We start from the raw sequence: 22,511 nt of genomic DNA on the forward strand, positions 1-22,511 counted from the left end.
TTAATTGATGAGGCCAGGTGTAAATGGAAAGATTGTTGATAATGGACAATTTTACAAAACCCTGCATTTCATTCAATAATGATGTTTTTGAAGGTTCAATATCAGTACTAGTCTCAGTACTACTCTCCAGAGACTAAAAAAAAACCATGATAGTTGTTATTAGTCTTTGTAGCCGTATCTAAACGAACTAACCTACCTATGGCTCATTAACGTGTTTTAAAATAGTTTTTGGACAACAACAGAGGATATCATTATTTCTGATGTCCATCGCCTGAGAATCATCACATTTGGAAGGTTTCTTCAGTATCAAAGTAATCCAATACTAATTATCTGCACATCCATGGGTACATTGCAAACAGGAACTGCTAACAGCTATTTCGGCATACTTTTAATGGTGTCAAATTGCCAAAATGTGAACAAATATAGGCTAAAAACAGCTGAAATTAGTCAATAGTACAAATAAATCTGCATAAACAGCTTATTGTCTGGTTAATAACTCAGCTAGTCAGCTTACTATCTCGTCTTTAGCATGCTAGCTGCATCTATTGTGACTGGCTAGTGGTAGTATGTGCATGGCTGAAAGGCTTAGCAGGTAGCTTATCTACCTACATACTTTTTGGCAACTAGACTAATTGGGCATAATCACGATGTCAGTACACTTCCAGCTATGCCACTATCAGGTGTGACCAGGCCTTTAGAAGTAGCATCGTAATGTATCTTGCTATCTCTATTTCAGATCTGTTTGATCAGACATTGACTTATTGGAGAAGTGCTAAAAAACGTAAGCTATTTAATAGCAAACTACTAATACAAACACATGGATGACATGAATATGATGGATCATAGTGAGAAAAAGTTTTGCTTGCTGAATATGTAGTGACTCAGTCTGCTCAGATCATTCAGTGGTTGCAGGGATGAAGTATTCACCTGGATGCCTGCCAGTTTCAATTTCTCTGTTTGTTTTTTTTAAAGCTTTCTTTATCACAGGGATGAGACCCTGAAGTGCCACTCACACTCCATTTAAAGTCCCTCCACTCAAAAATGTGTTTTGCTTATTGTTATTTCTCTTGAATGTTTGAGCTTCATTGTGCAGAATGATGTATGTGCAGAGTTTTGACATTAGAAGCTGTTTTCATCTGCTGAAGGGGGAAAGTTTCTATGCGCTCACGTTAAATCTGACTTTAAGGGGTGGGCCTACGAGCAAGACTTGTGATTTCACATCTTGTTTGGAAGCCAACCATGATCAAGTTTGTACCTTACACAAGTGTGATGTGCAAACTTGAAACCTCCAGTGCACATACAGTGAGAATTTACTTTTCAGTCAAGTAGAAGACATCTTGTGCTAAGCCCTTAAACTTTTGAAATGAAATATATTCACATATTCATAGATTCTGGATTTTTCAGTGAGGGAGAAGGAGTCGTTTTAAGGATTTTAATGATATAACTGAACTTTTTTTGAGGAAAAAAACCATGTTGGACACAAATTATTATTCAGAGCAGAGTATTTTTCTGTCTTAAAACATGTGAAGAGGGGATCTTTAATGAAGTAATTACACACAACTTAGAGAAACAGATGCATTTACATGAATATGGCAGCAGTCTATGCTGTTAAATAGCTGTTTACTGTCCGATCTGCCTCTCATTTACTAGTTTAAATTGCATGTTTTGCTTATATGTATGAATACATTGTTTGTATGTACAATGGGGAAGTTGCCTCTGCTGTGTGTATGTGTGTGAGAGAGTGAGTGTGTGTGTGTAATTGGTGATTCTGACCGCTTTGCTGAATCATTCAATGGCAAAACCACTGCAACAGACGGCTGAACAAACCCATTACTCTGGCTCAGTGCTTCTGACACACACACACACACATACACACTCAAGACTCAACAGTGACCCGCAGTGACTTCAGAATACCACATGACCTGCTATACACTCCGTGGGAAAAGGGCAGCAAGCGAAAGAAGTGTCAAAGTGGAATTAAAAAAAAAGTTGAGACGGAGAATCAGTCGATCTGAGGTGGAGAGAGACTGTTTTGAATAAGAGATAGAGGAGACAGAAAGAGAATGAATCAATTCACTCAGCGTCTGTTGTCACCAGAGGGGGGCAACAGAATATTTCCAAACCACTTTCCTACACACAATCACAAGAAACCCTACCTGCCCTATACTGTCGTCTACAGGTGTGTGTGTGTGTGTGTGTGGGTGTGTGTGTGTGTGTGTGTATCTGAGTTCGTTGGGAAGATGTGGGCATTAAATTGAGCGATGGAGTGCTCTCATTGATTTCCACAGTAAAGGAAAAGTAATCTTCTCTGAACTGGGCTGTATGTGTGCATATCTGTGTGTGTGTATGTGTGTGTCGCCCAGTGATTGAAACAGTGGTCAGAAAACAGTATTAAAGATTTTATAGGCTCTCCCCATAGATATATCACTCCAAAATCAGTTGATAGCAGATTATAATTGCTGCTATAAAACAGGAACACTGCCCGTACAGTCCAAACAGAAGCCCCAGTAAGTTTCACGTACGTTTATTTGCGAGGATGTGGAACGTTTCAGGTCAGGTTTTCCTCTGCAGCGCTAAATTGCTTTCCAACGAACTGGTACATGACATTTTTCAACCTGCAGAAAGGAGAAATATGCCATTTGCCTCGGCAAGCAAGTCATACGGGCGAGTAAAGTGTCAGTGGCTTGTAAGATTTATATTGCTGAAATTGAGGGACCTTTTAATATGAAAAGAAGTCTAAAAAACATGTTTTTTTTAACAATACGTACACCTGATCCTTCCTTACAACATCTGCCCCTGACAAATGTTCCCATATAAACACAATAATTGTATTCCACGTCTGATACTGACTACATCTGACCTCTCCTCCTCCTTCCCTCTCAAAGCTTCGTCCTTTACCACATAACAGCAGGAGACAAACCCAGAAATAAATCAAGCCTTGGTTTTATTTATTTTCTATTAATAGCTGTTCAATTCCAAAGACATAGAAGATCTTAGTGATGAAACATAACCAAGGTTAATTCAATATAATCTGTTAAAAATTTGATTTATCTTTTTGCCAATAGTGCAGACAGACACTCTGGCTGGAGATACAGTATTTATCTTATTGATTTAACAGCATATTGTTTTTATAATGTATCACACATTAGAAAACTGACATTGTCCAGACACATGAAAACATATAAATCTCTTAATAATGGATAGTGCTGATGGGTAAGATGATAAATAGTCTGCATGCGTGTGTGTCTATGTGAAAGACACATTTATAATTTGCCTTAAACTCTTTTAATGTATTACATTTAATATTTACAATACTTAAAGATGCACTAATCAACATTTTTAGATTATATATTGTCTAATTTGAGAAGGGTGACTCGTAATGATGAACCTACAGAGAATTATCACCCGGCTCTGCAGTTCTCGTACAGAGCGTTTTTGTGTCTTTCAGCTCATTGTTTTGGTTTCACTGCTCTCATCAGCATCATTCCAGCAACAACATTCAGCTGTTCTCAGCAAAGCTCTGATAAACCTATTATATACCTGCCCATCAAACAGACAAAGTTAATGATTAGCTGGTGAACATAGCAGAACGTTTAGCAGCTACAGAGCCAGATATGCCACTCAGGAGAAGAGTGAAAATCGGACTTACATTCATCAGGTTAAAAGATATATTACCCCAAATGAAGGCTAATGCTGCTTCACATCTGCTTGATGTGTAATTAGGCAACTGTTTGCTAATTTCATATAATGATAATATGTCAGTGTTGTGTCTACCGGTTGTTCGGAAAGAACCTGTCCAATCCAAATTGTAGTTTACAGACTATAAAATCTTCTAATACAAATTTCACATGGCCTACACTTTGTTCAAATCTTATGACAGGGCTGGAGGTGAGGCTATATATTCAACTCTGCCTTCTGGCGCTTACAGTCAGGTGTTTTGTTACCCAAAGTTTGCAGACAATTCGCCGGAGTCATGCCATTTTCTGTCCTCCTGAGGTTTTTCATACAGGAGGAGGAAGGCTTGTTATGCACACTTTCAAATCTGCACATTGTGTAAAGAAAAGGTACATACTGAGTAGTCTTCTTATAATTTAGATCTACACATGTCAAAAATGATGCTATGTGTTTATTTTTTTTTTTACAGTGATTACATTATTGTGCATCATATGCACTGTGTATGCTGTAACTTCAGTTTCCCAAAATTTCTCATTCTTTCGTCATTATTGGTAACAAAGATAGTGATGTTCTGAAGTTTTCATGTTTTCTTTTGCACACATTTTATCTTTGTTAGTGCAATCTGTATTACAGCATTGTATTTCATAGTATTATATATTTCAGTATATTTTTAGTGTGTAGAATTTTTCATTTTTTTCTACCTTTCTTCGATCATTGCAATTTTTAACATCATTTTTAATGAAAATTGCAACCTTGAACATTATGCAAAAAAAAAAATTATATTTCTCAGCTTGTTTTATGTTTGATAGTTTATTATTAACATGATGAAATAATGGCCAAATGTGGAATTATTGTACATCTTGTCAAATCAAAAAATCTCTGGTGCAGCTGCAGTACAATGCACATTATAGCGGAAAAATATTTCAATAATCTAAAAACATCAGCATTAACATCAGCCTTTGATGTCAGTCCTTCAGAATCAAAGAGCAAGAACTTCTTTCAAGGCCCACCATTTTGCACAAACGGCAATCATCATAATCATCACAACCGTACAAGACGAAAACCGTTCAGAACGACAGCATGATGCAACATAAATGCAGAAAAAAGACATATTTAGAGTAAAACTGGTGATTCGCTTCTTATTCTCAACCAGAAAACGTCACTTTCTGCTCTGCACTCAGCATGGCTCTTTGCTACTGTGCTCTGTTCCTGCATGTGTAATCAATAAAACTGTCTAATTACATGATACTGTCGCTCAACAACTGATTTCGGCATTTGTAGTCACCCATTCAGCCTCACTCTATCGTTGATTACATCTGTTTTGATTAGTCAACTTACAGTTTACCTGCAGGGGGGAAGCAAGGCTCATTTATGTGATTGCCAATCATACAATCAGAACAGCTATTATGCTATTATAGATTATGTGTTTTCTACTGTCGCTTTCTCTCCTGTTGATTTGACACGTTGCGCACTGCAAACAGTTGTAGTACAGTGTGCACACTGCTGGAATATAAAAAAATGTTTTATTGTATGAGTCTGAATTGTTTTTCTGATAAACAACATAACAGAATTAAGGAATTCTAATTTAACACTATAATCCCTACATGCTCCAACTTTGATTCACATGTTTATACTTAAAATAATTTAGAGTTAAAATTGCCAGTGCTGTAATTACAATACATTCATTTGGCAGACAATATTGCCCAAAATGAAATACAGTAAGTGAATTCAAACCATGACTGGGCCTACCAGACACAGACCCCCAAAGGGACAGGACCCCATAACCAGACCCTATGTTTGATATGATTGTTATAAGGTTATGTAATATATTTTCTATATTTTTCTTTTTGTCAATAAATCTCATGTGCAGAGCTAAACCAACAATGAATTGATCTACTTACAAGTCAAAGCCTGATACATTGTATTCCTCTGTGCCATAGACCTCCATTGTTGTCCAAAAACTGTTAAAAACACGTCAGTGAGCCACATCGTTACACAGGGTGACATGTTCCTTTGCCACAAAGATTATGGCCACGGTAGCCTGGTTTGTTTAGAACTTACGTAAGTAGGATCAATTCATTGCTGGTCTTTGGCTTTGGAAAGTCATATACGTCTGTACCACAATAGTCATGAAATTTGATTCATAATCTTGATTAAGAGGGAACTCCGCATTACTTTTTAAATTGATATATTAATACAGACAAATTTTCCAACAACACACATATGTAATGACAGCTGTGAAAGAACCTAATGCCAAAACTATTTTGGAAGTGGAAATTGAAAATGGCCAAAAGTAATTAATATCACCTGAGATAAGGAGAACCAATACTAGGTCTGTAACATTCCCTGACGTCTCCTGTCCTTTCTCAGCTACAGCCTCAGGTCTCGAGGGTGTTCATACCCTTTAAACAACGTGCTGCACACCAAAGTGAACACTACTCAACACATCCATCCATTGTTGCTAGTATCTAATGAAAGTCTCTCAGTTTGATACAGACTTGTATTTCAGCAATTGTTTGACAATTTCTCTTTCTGTCGATATGCATTTCTCTCTCGGTTGTTCTTAAAGTGACAGTGCTCTCGTCTTGAAGAGAAAGCTGGATTTATAGTCGATACAAAAGGTTAACGGGAGCCCCAACGAAAACACCTACAGCGCAGATGTTCAGCCACTTATGTTCATAGGATAGGAGGTTCATGGACTCATACAAAGCAGTGGTCACGGTGAACATAAGGTCTGCGGTCTAATGCTTTCGCTAGATGTGTGTTACTGAAAAAGAGAAGACTATGGGCAGAGTTTCTTCAACTTCTTTGGGGTCGTCTTCACTCTCAACAATCTCTACCGGCATCAGGAGGATGTAGGAGAAAAGCAGCTCATGTCTCGCAGTCCCCATGTCGTATCTCCGTCATTGCTGTAGCCCCAATGTGTAATTACATTTTTGAGGAGGGTCACATCAGCTACGACATCGCCTACAGCGTTACCTTGGGGCCCACACATGTAGCCACCATAGGTACGATAACGCAGAATAATCCAGCACAAGTACAACAATCAATGTTTTCTCTCTACAACGTAAAATTGCATGCTGTTACAACCCAATAAGGGAAGCAACATACTGATGATGTAGTCAGGCAAGCTCTGGCATTTATTGTTTGGCGGACGGACAATAACAAAAGTTACAAAAGTACAAGCTTTCTGCTCAGTGGTTAAATGAGAGTAACGGACAGAAAATGGAGTCAAGTGAGGCGAGGAACAAAGAGAAAGGGCTGCGGGTGGCGCCAAAACATAAAACAAACAAAATAAAATACGCCTCCCAACCCAACAGATCCCCACTGGCTCACTACAGCTGGAAGCAACTGAGAGAAACAAAATAAAACCGTAACTGGCTGCACTGATCTTACCTGTCAAGATAAAACACACTTTAGCAGCCACCCGTAAGGTCTAGTGTTCAACTAGACAGTCAAGTTACCGGGGTGTGGTGCCGAAATAAGGGATGTATGAAAATAAAAAAAAACACAAAGTAAGCCTAGTGCCCTGATCCTGAAACCACTAAACTAGTGTCTTCATCGAGAAACATTATTTCACAAATCAAAAGCTAACCTCAGAGCTAACTATCAGATGAGTCAACATTACAACAGGGAGACACAGAAGCGGACTGCTCAGGTTAAATCACAGCCGCCCCTGGCATTTGCCCGAAGCAGCTTTTATCATCTTGAGTGATGGATCAGGCCAGCTGGTGATTGGTGGCTGGACCGCCCACCTGTGTTGGTGCCCAGACACAGGTGGGCGGTCCAGAGGCGTTGCCCAGAGGGGAATCCCTGTGGAGGAGCTGATGACGCCCTAATTTTAGATGAAAGGAGGTATTTTAGAAGAAAAGACTGCACCACAGTAAAACGTAGCATTAGAAAGAGCTGTCAACCAAACCTATAACATATGCCAACAATCTTTAAAAACTGAAATTAATGAATAAAGCTGTACCTTAATATGAATTAAATGCAACCAAATCAAATAAATATCAAGAAATATAGAATAATAGTTCTGGGTGGTTTTTCAGCACATTACAAAACCAAAGCCAACTATTTAGTGAGTCTACTTGATGATACTTTTAATAATAACTTTTTTTCCACAAAGAAGACCAATTCTCACTGCTAAATCAACTTGCAGAAAAAACACCATGAAAAGGGAGCAGACTACATGCAGTCTTTTTTCCTAATTCATTTCAGGCTTTGGAGACGGATAATGAAAACAATTTCTGCAATCTTGTGCTGTAATTTTCAGGCCAGGGGGTGTAAATAATAAGGAAAGCAAACCTTAGGATGGACTTAAAGATAAAAGATGTACCTTTGAAGAAGTCCATGACTAGACATGACGGTGTGCGTGTCCATGAATCAGAATTAGAAAGGAAGATAAAGAGTGTTTAGTATGGGGAGCGATTTCATGTTGATGTAATACACACAAAACCACACATCCTCGACTTCATCATCCACTGGGTGATCTCGGGCATCAGCATTTCATCAACTTTGTCTATCTGTGCTACAGTAAGTGGACACTGAGTGCACATCCTTTTCTCATCACCCACACATTTTGTTTTCATTCCTGAAGCAGTAAAAGTGATGTTAGACCTGCTGCCAATGAAATGCCTGTCATTGGGGACTTTGAAGATTTTAATAGCATAAGTGCTGACGCACATCTATGAAGGCATAAAAAAATGTCGTCCTGCACCAGCAAGCAACGGCACATGCAAGTAATTAATTGCCTGGCATGACTGCAATCTTGTCCCCTCACTTTGTATTCTGCTGTTGCTCTGTGCTGCTCATGTTGTTCAGTCTGCTTTTTGCCATTATGTGTTTGATTCCAGCAACCTAATTTAAGAGACTGCCCTCCAAATAAAAACAACAGAAGCAGTTGTTTCAGCAAGCGCCCCAAAACAACATAATTTTAAATGCAAGTGACAAAAACTAGGTGACATTATTGCTGAGTGTTCAAGTTCACATGGGGAGGAGGTTGGGGTGAATTTATGGGTCAACAATTCATTGTTGTGTCCAACTGTGAATCAACATTGTTGTTTTGGGGTTTTTTTCAACCATGGCCACAAACAGCACCTAAACTTAAGGGGGATATATTATGCTTTCTGTGGTTTTCTGTCATTGATATACTGTTATGACGTTGGATGTCCATGTTAAACGTTCCAAAACTTGAGGTGAACATATGTAAAAATGCTCTCTAGAGGACAAAAGCCCAGGGTTCAAACATCCGTCTGTTTTGTAATATTTGTTGCTGAGGTTGTTGGCGTTGTCTGGATCTGATTCTGGCTCAAACATGTATGAATGTATTTGAGAAGTTGTAAAGAAGTAAAGAACAAGTACAAGATTGAAATCCTACGACTATTGTTTGTCTGCAAGGGGAAGCTTCCAGGAGCTGGCCAATCAGAACAGAGTGGGCTCATCAGGAGGAGGGTCTTAAAGAGACAGGAGCTGTTGCAGACAGAGGCTGAACTGAGGGGTTGCATAAAGAGCCAGTATAAATTAAAGCAGTGATAATTGATGTTTTTAATAATAACATTCTATCAAATGACAATGTGTAATGTCAGAGGCGTTGCTCATAGTGATGAATCTACAGAGGATTATCAGCGACGTTGCAGCTCCCTTTGGCTTTACAGAGCTTTATAGCGAGTTTCAGCTCATTGTTTAGCTGTCCGACTGCAACTTTACTGTTTTGGTTCACTCTCATTGTTTTCAGAGAAACAGACACAGTTAGTGACTAGCTGGTGAGCATATTGGAGCATTTAGCAGCTAACAAGACAGATATTTCCCTCAGGAGTTGATAGAGACCCAAAACAGAGATAAAAGAGAGTGAATATTGGACTTACATTCACCAGATGGACAGAAACACGACTTCAAATGAATGATAATGTCACCAACGCCATATCAATTTAAAAGGTGATGATGTGTCACTGTTGTGTTCACAGTTTATTTCCGCCTCCCCCAAGTGGCCAAATAATCTGTTAATGCAAGTTTAAATGATGAGTGAACTGCAAATCATGCAAAGATATTCCACAAAAGCCCCAGAATAAAAATATGGACCTTGAACATTTAACCATGTGGTTATTATTGTTTTCATGATGGTGAAGGTCCCTCAACCCTAACAATGTAGTAATTTTAACCCAACAACAACAATGATCTTTTCCTAAACCTAACCAAACCTTAACCGCAGTGTCGTCACATCAACAGTGATTTGTAACAGGTTTGGAAGGCTAAGGCAAATAATGACATCTGGAGTGCTTGGACCAACAATGAATTTTGTCATTTAATTTGGAGGACTTGTTCTAATTTAATCTCTGCTGGTGAAAGTTTCCTTACATTCCTGTCACTGCGTGTAAGCAGCAGCGGCAGCAGCTCTGCTAATTTCCCTTTCTGTCCTCACTGCGGAAAGTGAAACCTTATGTGTCGTGTCTCAGTTTCACCTACCTTGACATACACAGAAGCAAACACACAGTTACACATTCCTGCACACTTCCCAATAGCCCGAGGACAGCCTAGAGCAACTCCAATTAACAGCAGCACTCACTAAACAAAAAATCGCAAACTCCTCTGTTCTGTAAATTTTGAGGGACTTTAGAAAGAGGCCGCTTTAAATTCTGTCCTTTAGGGGAAATATTTGCCCTAAAGCAACATGGCACACGACACACACACACACACACACACACACACACACACACACACACACACACACACACATACACATATGTAGGCACACAGATGCTGACAACACGCATGCACACACACACACACATACACACACACCGCCACTGGGAGATGTTTGATCAGTATCTTCCGACGACTTTTTTATCTTTATTACCGGCGTCATCATTCTAACCTCCGCAGAAATGAACATCTTGCCCCGGAGAGGAAAACACATGCATACACATGCACGCACAATGGCACATGTGCAAACAAAAATGAACATGCACGCACTCATACACTGTCTGATGGAAGGTTGAGTGTGGGTGGATGAGAAGCAGCGTGTTGGTAGGGAAGAGATAGAGGGTCGGATGTAGAGACAGGGGAAAGACTGAGAGAAGATTAAGGATGAGAGGGGAGTAAGTGTTAGAAAGGCGGAAGGGCGACGGGAGGTACATGGTGTTTGGAGGAAAAGATGAAAGGAGGATTAAAGGAGGGAGAGAGTTAAAGTGGGAGGGCAGGAAAAGCCACGTAACGGTGGCAAGAATGGCAAAGGAGGGACGAGAGCTTCTGCGGTTAATTCATCTGAAATGGAAGGCGAGAGTCATAAGGAGGGAGGAGGAAATGAGGAAGACAGAAAGAATAGCCTTGAGTGGGACTGGTGATATGTACGATGAATAATGGAAGGATGGAAGGTGCATAAGGAATTGAGATGCTAAGAGATGGGGAGGACAGGAGGGAGGTGGGGAAAAGACGAGTTGAGTTAGAATTAATAAAACAAAGTGAGGGCATCTGTCATCCCATTTGTTCCTTAAGAGTGTAGACAGAAAGGAGGATAAAAAATTGAGAGAATACAAAGGGAGAGTTAACACAAAGGGGTTTGTGAAAATTCAAATTAGATTGACCATGGAAAAGAAGAACAGTTTGACAGGAGCAAGAAATTTAATTAGGGTAATATCAAATGGGAAGGGAATTGCCAATACATCTGTCAGTTACTTTGAGTTTTGACTTTTTCTGGACATTTTTTGGTACCATTATCTAAATGCAATCTTTTTCTTTGACAACCATGCTCAAAATCCAGTAATACTTTACTTTAAAGATCCCCTCCAGACATATTTGAAGACATATAAAAATACTTTGCTTTGACTAATAAATTTTGTCTGATGTGGGTTTTTTTTTAAAAGTTCCATTACCTCCTTAAAAATCCTTCAAATTACATCAACTTCATCTCCCTCATGTAAAATCCAAAATCTATGAATATGTAAATGTCGTTCAATTCAAATGTTTAACTGTTGGATATTAGATGTCTTCTACTTCACTTAAAAATACATTCTCAGTGTACGAGCACTGGAGGCTTCAAGTTTCCACATCACACTTGTAAAAACTTGTAACAGGCCTCAAACTGAGATTTCAGGTGAGCACAGAGATGTTTTCTCCCCTTCAGCAGATGAATGTGAAAACAGTCTTTTAGTGTCAAAGTCTGCACATACAGTACATCATTCTGAAAAGTGAAGCTTAAACATCCAGGTGAAGGAACAAGAGGAAAAACGGAGACACTGCACTGAAGTTACTGGGCAGACAGATAAACTGTTGTTCGTTATGAAATGGTTCCACTGCGTAACTCCCCTTAACATCACAAACTACCTGCGGCTCAGTACTTAAAATGCAGACAGTGCTATCGATTGTCTCATTTTAACTTTTTGAGAGAAAGCATTTAAGCAGAGAATTGTTATAAATCACTGTTAAGAAAAAAGGTTTTATGATATGAGACTGCAACGGTTAAGATCTGATTACGCTGAGGCACAAAAACATGGTTAGGTTCAGGGAAACGTCATGTTTTACGTGAAAAATTACAATTATCTTAATGTTAGCAGACAATTGCGGTCGTGCTTTGTAAAAAAAAAACCTTGTGGTTGGAAATAGGAAAAAAACATGTTAAAGTGAAGTGGTGTTTTGTTGATTTGTCTATCCACCCTGACCTCCTCCTTATGCAGACATAGTCGCTCTTTAATAACCTCCCTTGATTTTCTCATTCGGTCCAGTCATAAGTCAGGATTTTGTTGTGTTGGTTGCAAAGTATATTCTCACAATATGCTACATCATTGAAATAATGCCATTTTTTCTCTTAACTTATAAATGAATAACAATTTCATATTATTTGTGTGATTTTTGGATTAATTATGACTTATTAGATGATTGTGACATGGTGGGGTACAGTGTGAGTAGAACGGTCTTGGTACAGTGTTTGACCTCATGTTTGTTTCCTAAAAGTGAAAAGCCAAAATGGATGCAACAGTATGTAGCATATGAAGCTGAACTACAAGGGTTCGAGCCTCCTGTTGGTAGGAGTGTTCTCATGTGGGCTGAAAAAGCCTTGAGCAAGACCCTCTGAACTCTACTAGGGCTACCACCGCTGAGACGCTGACCCTGTATTACCTGCAGATACACAAGCAGACTGTCCCTCAGGTGATCGGTGATGAATTATGTAACATTAATGCACCTCAGGTGAAACTGGCAGCTCAACTTTTTGGCATTTTTGGCATCCAGATATCTGATAAAAGCAAAAACCCCACATGAAAGCTGACTTTTGAGCACTTCTGTGTGCGGTTCTCTCACCGACTCCATACAAGCTCTAAACATCATTCTCAGACACTCTTTGTCCCCGGTCTATTTCATACCGCAGCCTCCAGTGAATAAGTTGAACTCTAACTGTGAAATTGACCAGATGTGGCAATACAGATGATTTAATATGTCAGTATAATCGAGGCTTTTCTGCATTTCCATCAGCAGTTAGAGGGTCCCTGCATGAGAGGTGATGGAACAGAAACACTTAAGTTAATTAAGCAGCCTTATCTATGGTCCATGCGCTCAGAGAAAAAGAGACCCGTTTGAATTGACGATAGCTACGTAATTACCCTTTATCTCCTCTTAGAGAGGTTAGGAGTTCTTTAATGAAGAGCGGTTTTGTTTAAGAGAGAACTGGAATATAAATGGTGGGTGCCGGCATGTGTGTTTGTGCGTGTGCATGCATGTATAATGGATATGTGTGTATGTGATGAGAGCGACTATTTTAATATATAATTATTACTGGCAATTATTGTCCTTCAGCTATGAAATGAAATTCAAGACCATCTTCCTCATCCATGTAACTGGTTTCCTCATGGTGCTCTTTCCACAGCATAATCACACACACACACACACACACACACTTTCTGTCACACACTGTTTGTCCTGTTTTTTCTGATATACTGCCTCTGTTGGAAAAAAGTGTCACTTTTACATGTTATCCCTTGAATTCATTGTCTTCTATATCCATAAAATCAATCAATCAATCAATCAATCAATCAATCACACGCACACATTCATGTACATCTATGCTTTCCCAAGGACATGCTGTGCAGCTTTTACTTAGCCGCCTTACTGCACGACCAGGCAGACAAAATATTCAGCCAATGAATTGAAACACTACTTCAGAAACATAATCCATTTTTTGATATTGATGGTCTGCTTCAAATGTGTGTGTGTGTGTGTGTATGTGTGTGTATGTGTGTGAGGGAGAGAGCTATTGCCTCAGATTTTGAGTGTTTACTCCAATCTTGGGAAGGGCGCCACACTCCTCCATTGGTTTTGTAATACGATCTTTGGCTCTTGCAACAAGAGCAGACTCATACATTACAAAATCCTACTTTGTACACAGCTCTGCTCCTTTTAATGAAAAGACAGATTGTGCCCTGACAAAAGTGGCCTGGCAGCAATTATGAAAAGTTCAGCTGTAAACTGTTGTCAGATTTAAAATGATTTCACCATGTACCCGAAAAACAGGGAATTTGAGTAGCTTCCATCATTGAGTGGTTATGAATATGTCTGTGAATCTGCTTGTTTTGTATTAGACCTTGTTCAGAACTACATTAGCGGGGCTTCAGACTGAAAACAGCCCTGCGTTAAAACAGTGCAAGGGGCTGAGCTGGTGGGAGCATGTTGTTTAAGGTACAGCAATGAGACAATTAAATATGCTCCATTAAGTACAATTAATGCGTATAAAGGCTTATCAGATACCAGAACACTGCACAACGATTTATAATACTCCCACACTGGATTTTACAACAATTTTATAAAAGTTTTCATGGCAGCGACTATTTTATCTTTCATCATGTCGATTATGAAGTAAACAGCAGAAAATCCACTGTTCACATTGTGAGTAATCCACCAACAATATGTGCTTGCATGCATGTAATTGGCCAGTGCACCGCATTGCCAGATGATGTTGCACTACAGCAAAAGTTGAACCTTTTTCAACTTCTTGAGCCCCCCTTCTGTGTTGATGGACTGCCCCAATTCAAATGAATGAGAGGGCTGATTTTTCTGGTCTGAACGCAGAGAATTATCAGCCAACTCTCCAGTTCCCCTTTAGCTTTATGGAGCTTTTTAGCATCTTTCAGCACATTGTTTTTGTTTTACAACCTGCATCCTGTTTCCAGATGCAGCAGGCAGCTTTTCTCAGTGACAAAACTCTGATAAACCCACTGTATGCTACCTGCACAGCATGAAACAGCAAACAGATGAAGTTAGTGATTGGCTGGTGAACATAGTGCAGCATTTAGAGCCTGATACTCTTAATGGGCTTGGAATTTGTTTGGTGGCCAGAAGCACAACCCCAAATGAATGCTAATGTTGCTTCATGTCTGATTTCACCATATCAAACATTATAAGGTGATCATATGTCGTTGCACATGGCTTGTTTCACTGCCCCCATGTGGCTAAAAAAAAAAACAGTCAACAGATGTAAGTTCAAACTGACATGGACACTGACAGTTACAAAGAAGAGATGTTTATTAGTGTTTGTGGATTTTTAGCTTCTGTGCTTCGAATATTACAACTCACACAGCTGCAGTAGGAGTGTTCATGTCACCGCTGCGTGACAGAGGAGCCCACCTGCTTCAAACGCACATGGATAAAGCCTCAGGACATGTTTATTCATCTGACTGGATATCACTGGACAGATGTTCTGATGGACTGTTTTGCTTTGCTAACATCATTCTGTGTTTCCAAGAAATGTTGCACGTGGATTTTTTTCAACACAGATCTCCATTGCAGGTTTAGCTGCATGCTAACCAGGTTCAACCAACTAACACCATGTCAAAATAGCCAGCATGTTGCTATCACCAGCATCATTCCTGAGCCACCACACGTTATACCTCTCAGGCCTCTCAGCACCCCAGCAAGAGTCACACAGTCAGTTTTTTGTGATTGTAGAAACACTCTGGATTTGATATTAAAGCAGACACCTCACCAATCCACCTCAAATGCAAAGGAAGGATATTACCAGTTGGTGTTATAAAGTAAGCCACAGCATACTAACACATGACAAGTGTGTGGGAAGGCTACACTATAAAGGCAAAGGGAAAAATGTTGTTTGACTTTTGATTCAAGGCATAATTATCAGTAAATGTCACTCTCAGAAATATATTTTCACAGTCAGGATGCAGTCACAAAGACACATACAACAGCTCTTTTGTGGTTCTGTAGAGAGATAATAAATATGTATACATTCAGTTGCTTTAGGTGAAAGAGATGTGGAATGACAGCAAGAAGGAAAAAACATGGAGGACAGGACAGAAAACAGACATGCAGGAAGAACTGGATTGGGGATTAAAAGAGGAAGAGAAGTGAAAGAGCCTTTGATCAGCAGGGAGAGATGGAATAAAGTCACCTCTGTTCCATTACCATCCTGTTGCTGTGAAAGACACACACACACACACACACACACACACATATGCTCATTCCACTTTTGTTCAAAGACATTATGACATACCTTATGACGCCAGCTGGTAAGTCCTGGCTTTTTAGTGGAGCAGGTTAGGGACAGCGATAGTCTGGGGATGATCAAGGTCTGTGTGTCTGTGTGTGTGTGTGTTTGTGTGTGTGTTTGTGTGTGTGCGTGCATGTGTGTGTGCGCATGTGTGTGTGTGTTCGTGTTTGTGTGTGTGTGTGTGTGTGTGTTCGTGGTGTAGTGGACTTTGCGATTGATTATCTTGTCACTCTGATCATTAAAGAGTATCTCTGCAGAGGATACAAGGTGTCCTCACTTCTGAACAATCTCACATCTAGACAAAAAATTTTGGATGAATTTCAAAAATTATATAATTTAGCTCTTGTTTGTATTTTGACCTCCACTGCACAAAAGTTTCGCACAGTTTAAACAGTTCTCCAATGTGAATATTTTCTGTTTTCTTTAGTCTTCTATGATAGAAAACGGAATATCTGACATGACATTTTTCACTATTTTCTGACATCTTCTAAATTACAGGTTGGGTGTGTACAGTCTTGGCTATAAGGGCGACACCAACAAGGGTTGGTTCCAATTCAAGCACCAACTCTGTGTGCAAAATTTCATACAAATGGGTGTTTTTATTTTTTTCAAAATAACATGTATTCATGGGTTTTTTGTGTGAAACTGTTGGACTTGGTATAAAAATGTCCTTGCAATGCAGCTCTGCGGTTTTGTAGCTAAGAGCTGTGAGGCAGTGGATTGGTATTCGGTGATGAATCAGCTAATCAGAGATCAATGACTCTTGACAGCTGCTCTACAAATCAGAGGGGGACTCCATGTGCTCTGTGTTTTTTTTTTTTTTCTTTTAGCCAAACTTGTTAATGTTTCAGCAGTAATCCATACACAAGGAATGACATGGTGCCTCCAGCAAGGGTGAAAAAACAGGTTGCTCACGTGACATATGCACACATACAGAACACACACACTCAGACTGTGAGGTTAAAACAGGACTTAGTGTTGTTATTTGCACTGCCCACACATGCACACACAGTGACATTCACATTTGAAATTAACCATCTCTAAATTGTATCCAAATCAAAAATGTTCCACAAATAGCAGCCTGCACACTGACACACACATGCATTATTGTGTATCTACATTGACACAAAGGTATAATTAAAGAAAGGTAGCAGGATTTCTCTTGTTTGTCTCATTTGCAATCTCTCTGTCTCCCTAACAACCTTTCTTCTCTTTCACTCATCTCGCTCTCACTTATCTCTCTCTCGCTCTATCCTTCCAGTCGTGATTTACTCCTCCGGCAGATTTTCTCCTTCAGAGACCCAAAATCCTTAACTGGAGGATTTCATCTTTTTACGCTCTAACAAGAGCATGAGATGACACAAAAATATGAATGGAAAAATGTATACTAAATCCAGCTCTATCTGTCTCGCCCTGTCTCTACTCTGTGTATTTATCAGTGTCTGGGTGTGTGTGTTAGTGTGTGTGTTTCTGTGTGCATGTGTGTGTGCATCTGTGTGCATGTTACAACAGAGTACAATGTTACAGAAACAGAGAGAAGATTGAAAAAGGGGATGATGTAAACTAATCTCTGTCAGCAGGCTACTTCTCCCTGGAGGCAAGAAGTTCATTTCACACATACAAGAAACTGAACACACACACACACACACACACACACACACACACACACACACACACACACACACACACACAAAGACAGTGAAACACAAAAGCTTTTCCTTACTTCAAACAGAAGATAATCTTAATAGCTAAATGGAAAAAACAAAGATACAGACTGTGCATGTGTGTGTGCGCACACTCCAGTAAAAACATAAGTGATATTTTCTTACAGTTAGATAAGTTAGTTAAAGGTGCCTGGTACCACCACAACTGGGCCTTAAGTCACTAAGTCACTAGACAGACTCTTGGTGGAACGAGTTACCAAAATCCATTAGATCCACAGAACCAGCTCTTTCGCGAACACCTCCGCACCTGATGGACTGAAAGAAAAACAAAACAATTCTGCTTCTCCTGTAGGCACCTACATCTTATCAGACTCAAACTTAGCTTTATGGCATTTACTCACATTATTCTCTCCTTGCTTGTGTTGTATTAACTCTCAGATGTATGTTGCTTTGGATAAAAGCATCTTCTAAATGAAATTGTAATTGTAATTACTGTGAAGCCTCATGACAAAGACGTCTTGATTAAGAGATACACGAGGTATCACATTATCACGAGTGGTTTTCATATTTTTCAGTGGAAAAAAATGAGAAAAAGAGAAAAGGAGAGATGAAATGCTGTTAAATATGGGCTATCGATGTATATTACACTGTAGAACACTGATTACAAATTTTTTATGTTATGACAGAAAATTTAAGCGTCTAGATGCAAACCCTTGTCACAAAGTTGTGAGAAATGTCAATCAAGAAAAAGACGAGAAGAGAAAAGCCTGAAAGAATACATTATATAGCAGAAGTACAGTATATGGCAATGTCAGTTAGTTTGGTCCAGACTGAAACATCTCAACAACTATTGGGTGTATAGCCGTGAAATGTTGTATACAGTAGACCTTCATGGTCCCCAGAGGATGAATCCTACTGACTTTGGTGATTCCCTGACTTTTCCTCCAGCGCCACCATGAGGTTGATGTTTATGGAGAGGGAGACATCATGGCAACTACTGAATGGACTGTTGTGAAACTTGAGATCTTCAAGGTCCCTGGAGGATCAGTTCTAATGATTTTGGTGATCCTCTGACTTTTGATCTACAGCAGCACAATCCTGTTGTTTTTGTTTTTTTAAAATCTTTTTTCAAGAGTGTCCTGGCCAAGATAGGCAACAACAACGAGTACATTAGAAACATCTGAAACCACGACTCAATGAGACTAACACATTTAGGTTCTAAAATATCCCTAAAAACATCAGCAACCAGTTGAGAAGACGGACGGATTATGCAGCAGTGATTTGAATTCCAGTAGAGGAACCAATGCTTTGGTTTATGACCAAATATCTGATGACATTCCCATCAACCTCTGCTGTATTTTGTACATGTAGTAAATGCTTACAGACCAGAGTAAGATGGTGAAACTGGTAAATATAACATTGTCATTGTGAATATATTAGCATGCTTATGTTAGCATGTATCATAAAGCACCACCTATAGCAGTTAGCTGGATCTAGATTCTTAGTCTTGTTTCCTCTTTCTCATCTCTCAACCCTTCAGATTTTTCTTGTGACCCCTGGAGGACGCCCCTACCCCCACGGCTGGTAACCAGTGATTTAGAGAAGCAACAAGCAAGTATGATGGTAAATTAATGTATCATTGCTATGGCAAATACAACTGATTAAGGTTTAACAACTGATAACCTTTGTAATAAAAGGTTATCTTTGGCTGAGATTTCACTGCATCATATAAGACAAAATACAGTATCTAATCAGATTGTTAAACACTGCACGCAGTGGCTTCATATACTGTACAGACATGAGAGTGGTATTGATCTTCTCATCTCTCAGCTCTCCGCCTGACACTGTATTTCCTAAAATGTTGAACTATTACTTTAACCAGATATATGTGTGAGTGTGTGTGTGTGTGAGAGAGAGAGAGAGAGAGAGAGAAAGACAGACAGAGAGAGAGAAATAAATGCTCTTTCTTTACTGTCATGCATGAAGGCATGACTTGAGGGTTACATTGCCACACACACACACACACACACACACACACCCACACACACGGGCATGCATGCACCTGGCTGAGCTGGTCACTGGTGCATGTACACCCCTGACATGCTTCCTACATGCACATCTGTCACAGATGCACATCACAGCACCATGTCACCCCCCACATCTCCTATTTCTGCCCTCGACGTGTCTACCCTCTCTGCTGAAACACACACACACACACACACATGCTGCTTTCACTGCAGTTGCCAGACAAAATCAGCCATTGAGAGCATGTTGAAGACCCAACAAAGTGAACAATACAGTTCAACAAGGAGAGGCAACAATTTTCTGTTCCATCCAAGCTGCCAATACATCACATGTAGAGAGAGAGCATGGAAACAACAGCAGATTGTTCAGGAGATGTATTTTCTTCTTTCATATTGCACTGTTCTTATTCACTTCACATGTGATTTATTCTGTCGTTGAAGTGCGACTCATCTATGCACAAGAACACAACCTTTATCATTTTGATTTTTGATCAAAAGCCCTTGAATGCACAATGAATTATATTTAGGATTTATCCTCTTTTGCTGTACTTGGAGATAAGAACACCTTGAAAGCAGCGACAACAAAGGGAATGAGAAGATGAGAGTGACACACGGGCCCTCGTCTAGAGATGTGCATATATATGAGGCACAGCAAGAGACAGTGTGTGAAAAGTGAAAGAAAAAGGGTGAAAGTTACAAGGTTAGTATATCTTCATTTGTCCCATTGGACCACAGAGCCACACTGCCCCCCACAGGCTGGCCAATCCTCTATCCATCTCAGTAGAATAGAACTACTACCCCAGAAATGTGGGGTGTGCGTGTATGTGTGTGTGTGCGTGTGCGCGCGCGTGTGTGTGTTGCGGGCATCTGTATTAATCATAATTTTCAGACAACAACATCCCTCACATTGCAGAAAGTGACGAAAGCGACCACCAGCCTCCAGGGGATTAATATCTCCATAAACGTTCTCATAAATGACAAAACCAAGTTTGTGTGTGTGTGTGTGTGTGTGTGTGTGTGTGTGTGTGTGTGTGTGTGTGTGTGAGTGTGTGTGTGTGTTTGTGTGCATGTGTGTGGCAGATTGCCACCTCACAGCCAGGTCACAGGAACCAATCAGAGCCCATGTTCAGTGGATGACCTGACCCTGAAAGATCACTGTGCGTGGGAAGGGTGGCTGACGGCTGAAGTGTTTTTCCCACGCAACCTCCCACTTTATTACACACACACGCACACACAAACACACAAACACACAGACTTGTGTACACACATCCAAATTAGCTGGCAGCTGAACACCTGCCCTCTCACCCAGGAGGAGATTTGATTGTTTTTGGTTTTTACAAGCATTTAGGTTTAATGTGCAGCTGCAGAGTATGATGTGTACAAGCCTTTGTGTGTGTTTGTGTGTGCGAGTGTGTATGTGTGCGAGTGGTCTCAGCTGCACTGGTTGAGAATCAATTCAATTGAAAACACTTTATCTCTATACATCATTCTGTCCCTTTTACCATCCTTACACATGCTTTTACATTTTCCATCTCTCTCTTACAGAATCTCTTACAGGTTACAGAATAATCTTCAAACGTCAAGCCACAGATGTCCTGCTGGTTTTCACCCTAGTTGTCTAATCAGGGACTCATTTACACTTGGGATGTCGTTGTTGGTAGAAGAGGAGACAAGGAGTAATGTGGAACTATACTGTAGGACCAGCAGGGTGGTTCAGTGATTGCTTAAAATTCAACATGTTCATTTCCTCTCAGCAGAATCCTTACAGGCTTTATAAATGCTGTTCCTTTACATTATTGCGCTATTTCACATTTTACCTGTCACGGCAGGAAAGAACAGGTGTAAATAATGAAATTACTGATGACTGAATTTCATTTTGCTGCTTTGGTTTCAGGGTCTTGGTATTGTGCATGCTGGCTCACTGTCACACTGCCATGGCTTACTGGGACACTTGTATAGAATAGAGCCATCATTAATGTTATTAACACCTGTACTTTTTCTATATTCAGTGTCGGCACCTCACAGCGTGGTAAAAATAAACATGAAGAAGAGCAACAATGGAGAGATGAGGAAGTTTCAAATTTGTTTTTGGAGATGCTTCTATTCAAGCCAAACTGGAAGGAACTTATCGTAACCGAATGCTAAAACAGCCATGTCATCCATGTTTTGACTGTGGCACAAATTACGTAATTGTTGTTATTCTTGTACACATCCAGCTCACATTTCAGTTAAATCTGCGCATGTGTGGCAGTTTAGGAGCTCAACGATGTTTACACACAAAAAAAATGGAATTTAGCATTACAGGAGAGGCTCACAGTCTCTGAAGTCTGACTTAAAACAACAGTCAGGAGCCCAAATGACTATTGAAACAGGTTTTTCTTGCTCTAATCATTCCTCCTGTTCATACTGGCTATTAGATGATCACTTCATCATGCACTTACACACTGTAAGTGCATGATGAAGTTTGGGGCCAAAATCTACAAGCATCCTTCTGTGCAAACATGTATTTAAAAGTTTATCTGAAGCTAATATGAAGCTTCAGTCATCCAAATTAGTCAAATCAAGTAGATATCTTTTAACATTACAGTCTTTTTAGTACCAAAGTCCCTTGTTTTGTTACTTTACTTCCACTGCAGCTCAACAGGGAAACACTGTCCGAGGAAA

At 39.8% G+C, this 22,511-nt stretch overlaps 1 long non-coding RNA gene across 1 annotated transcript in view; it reads left to right on the top strand.

Moving 5' to 3' along the window:
• The window catches only part of LOC122972340, a 37,813-nt gene extending 16,063 nt beyond the window's left edge, over positions 1–21,750 (top strand). Inside the window, exons 3-5 of the long non-coding RNA XR_006399730.1 lie at positions 19,364–19,438; positions 20,403–20,547; positions 21,393–21,750. This is a non-coding gene — a long non-coding RNA (uncharacterized LOC122972340). The remainder of the gene's footprint in view (positions 1–19,363; positions 19,439–20,402; positions 20,548–21,392) is intronic.
• The last annotated feature ends 761 nt before the right edge of the window (positions 21,751–22,511 follow it).

The sequence above is a fragment of the Thunnus albacares genome, chromosome 3, assembly GCF_914725855.1.
Source record: "Thunnus albacares chromosome 3, fThuAlb1.1, whole genome shotgun sequence".
In the NCBI taxonomy this organism is placed as follows: domain Eukaryota; kingdom Metazoa; phylum Chordata; class Actinopteri; order Scombriformes; family Scombridae; genus Thunnus; species Thunnus albacares.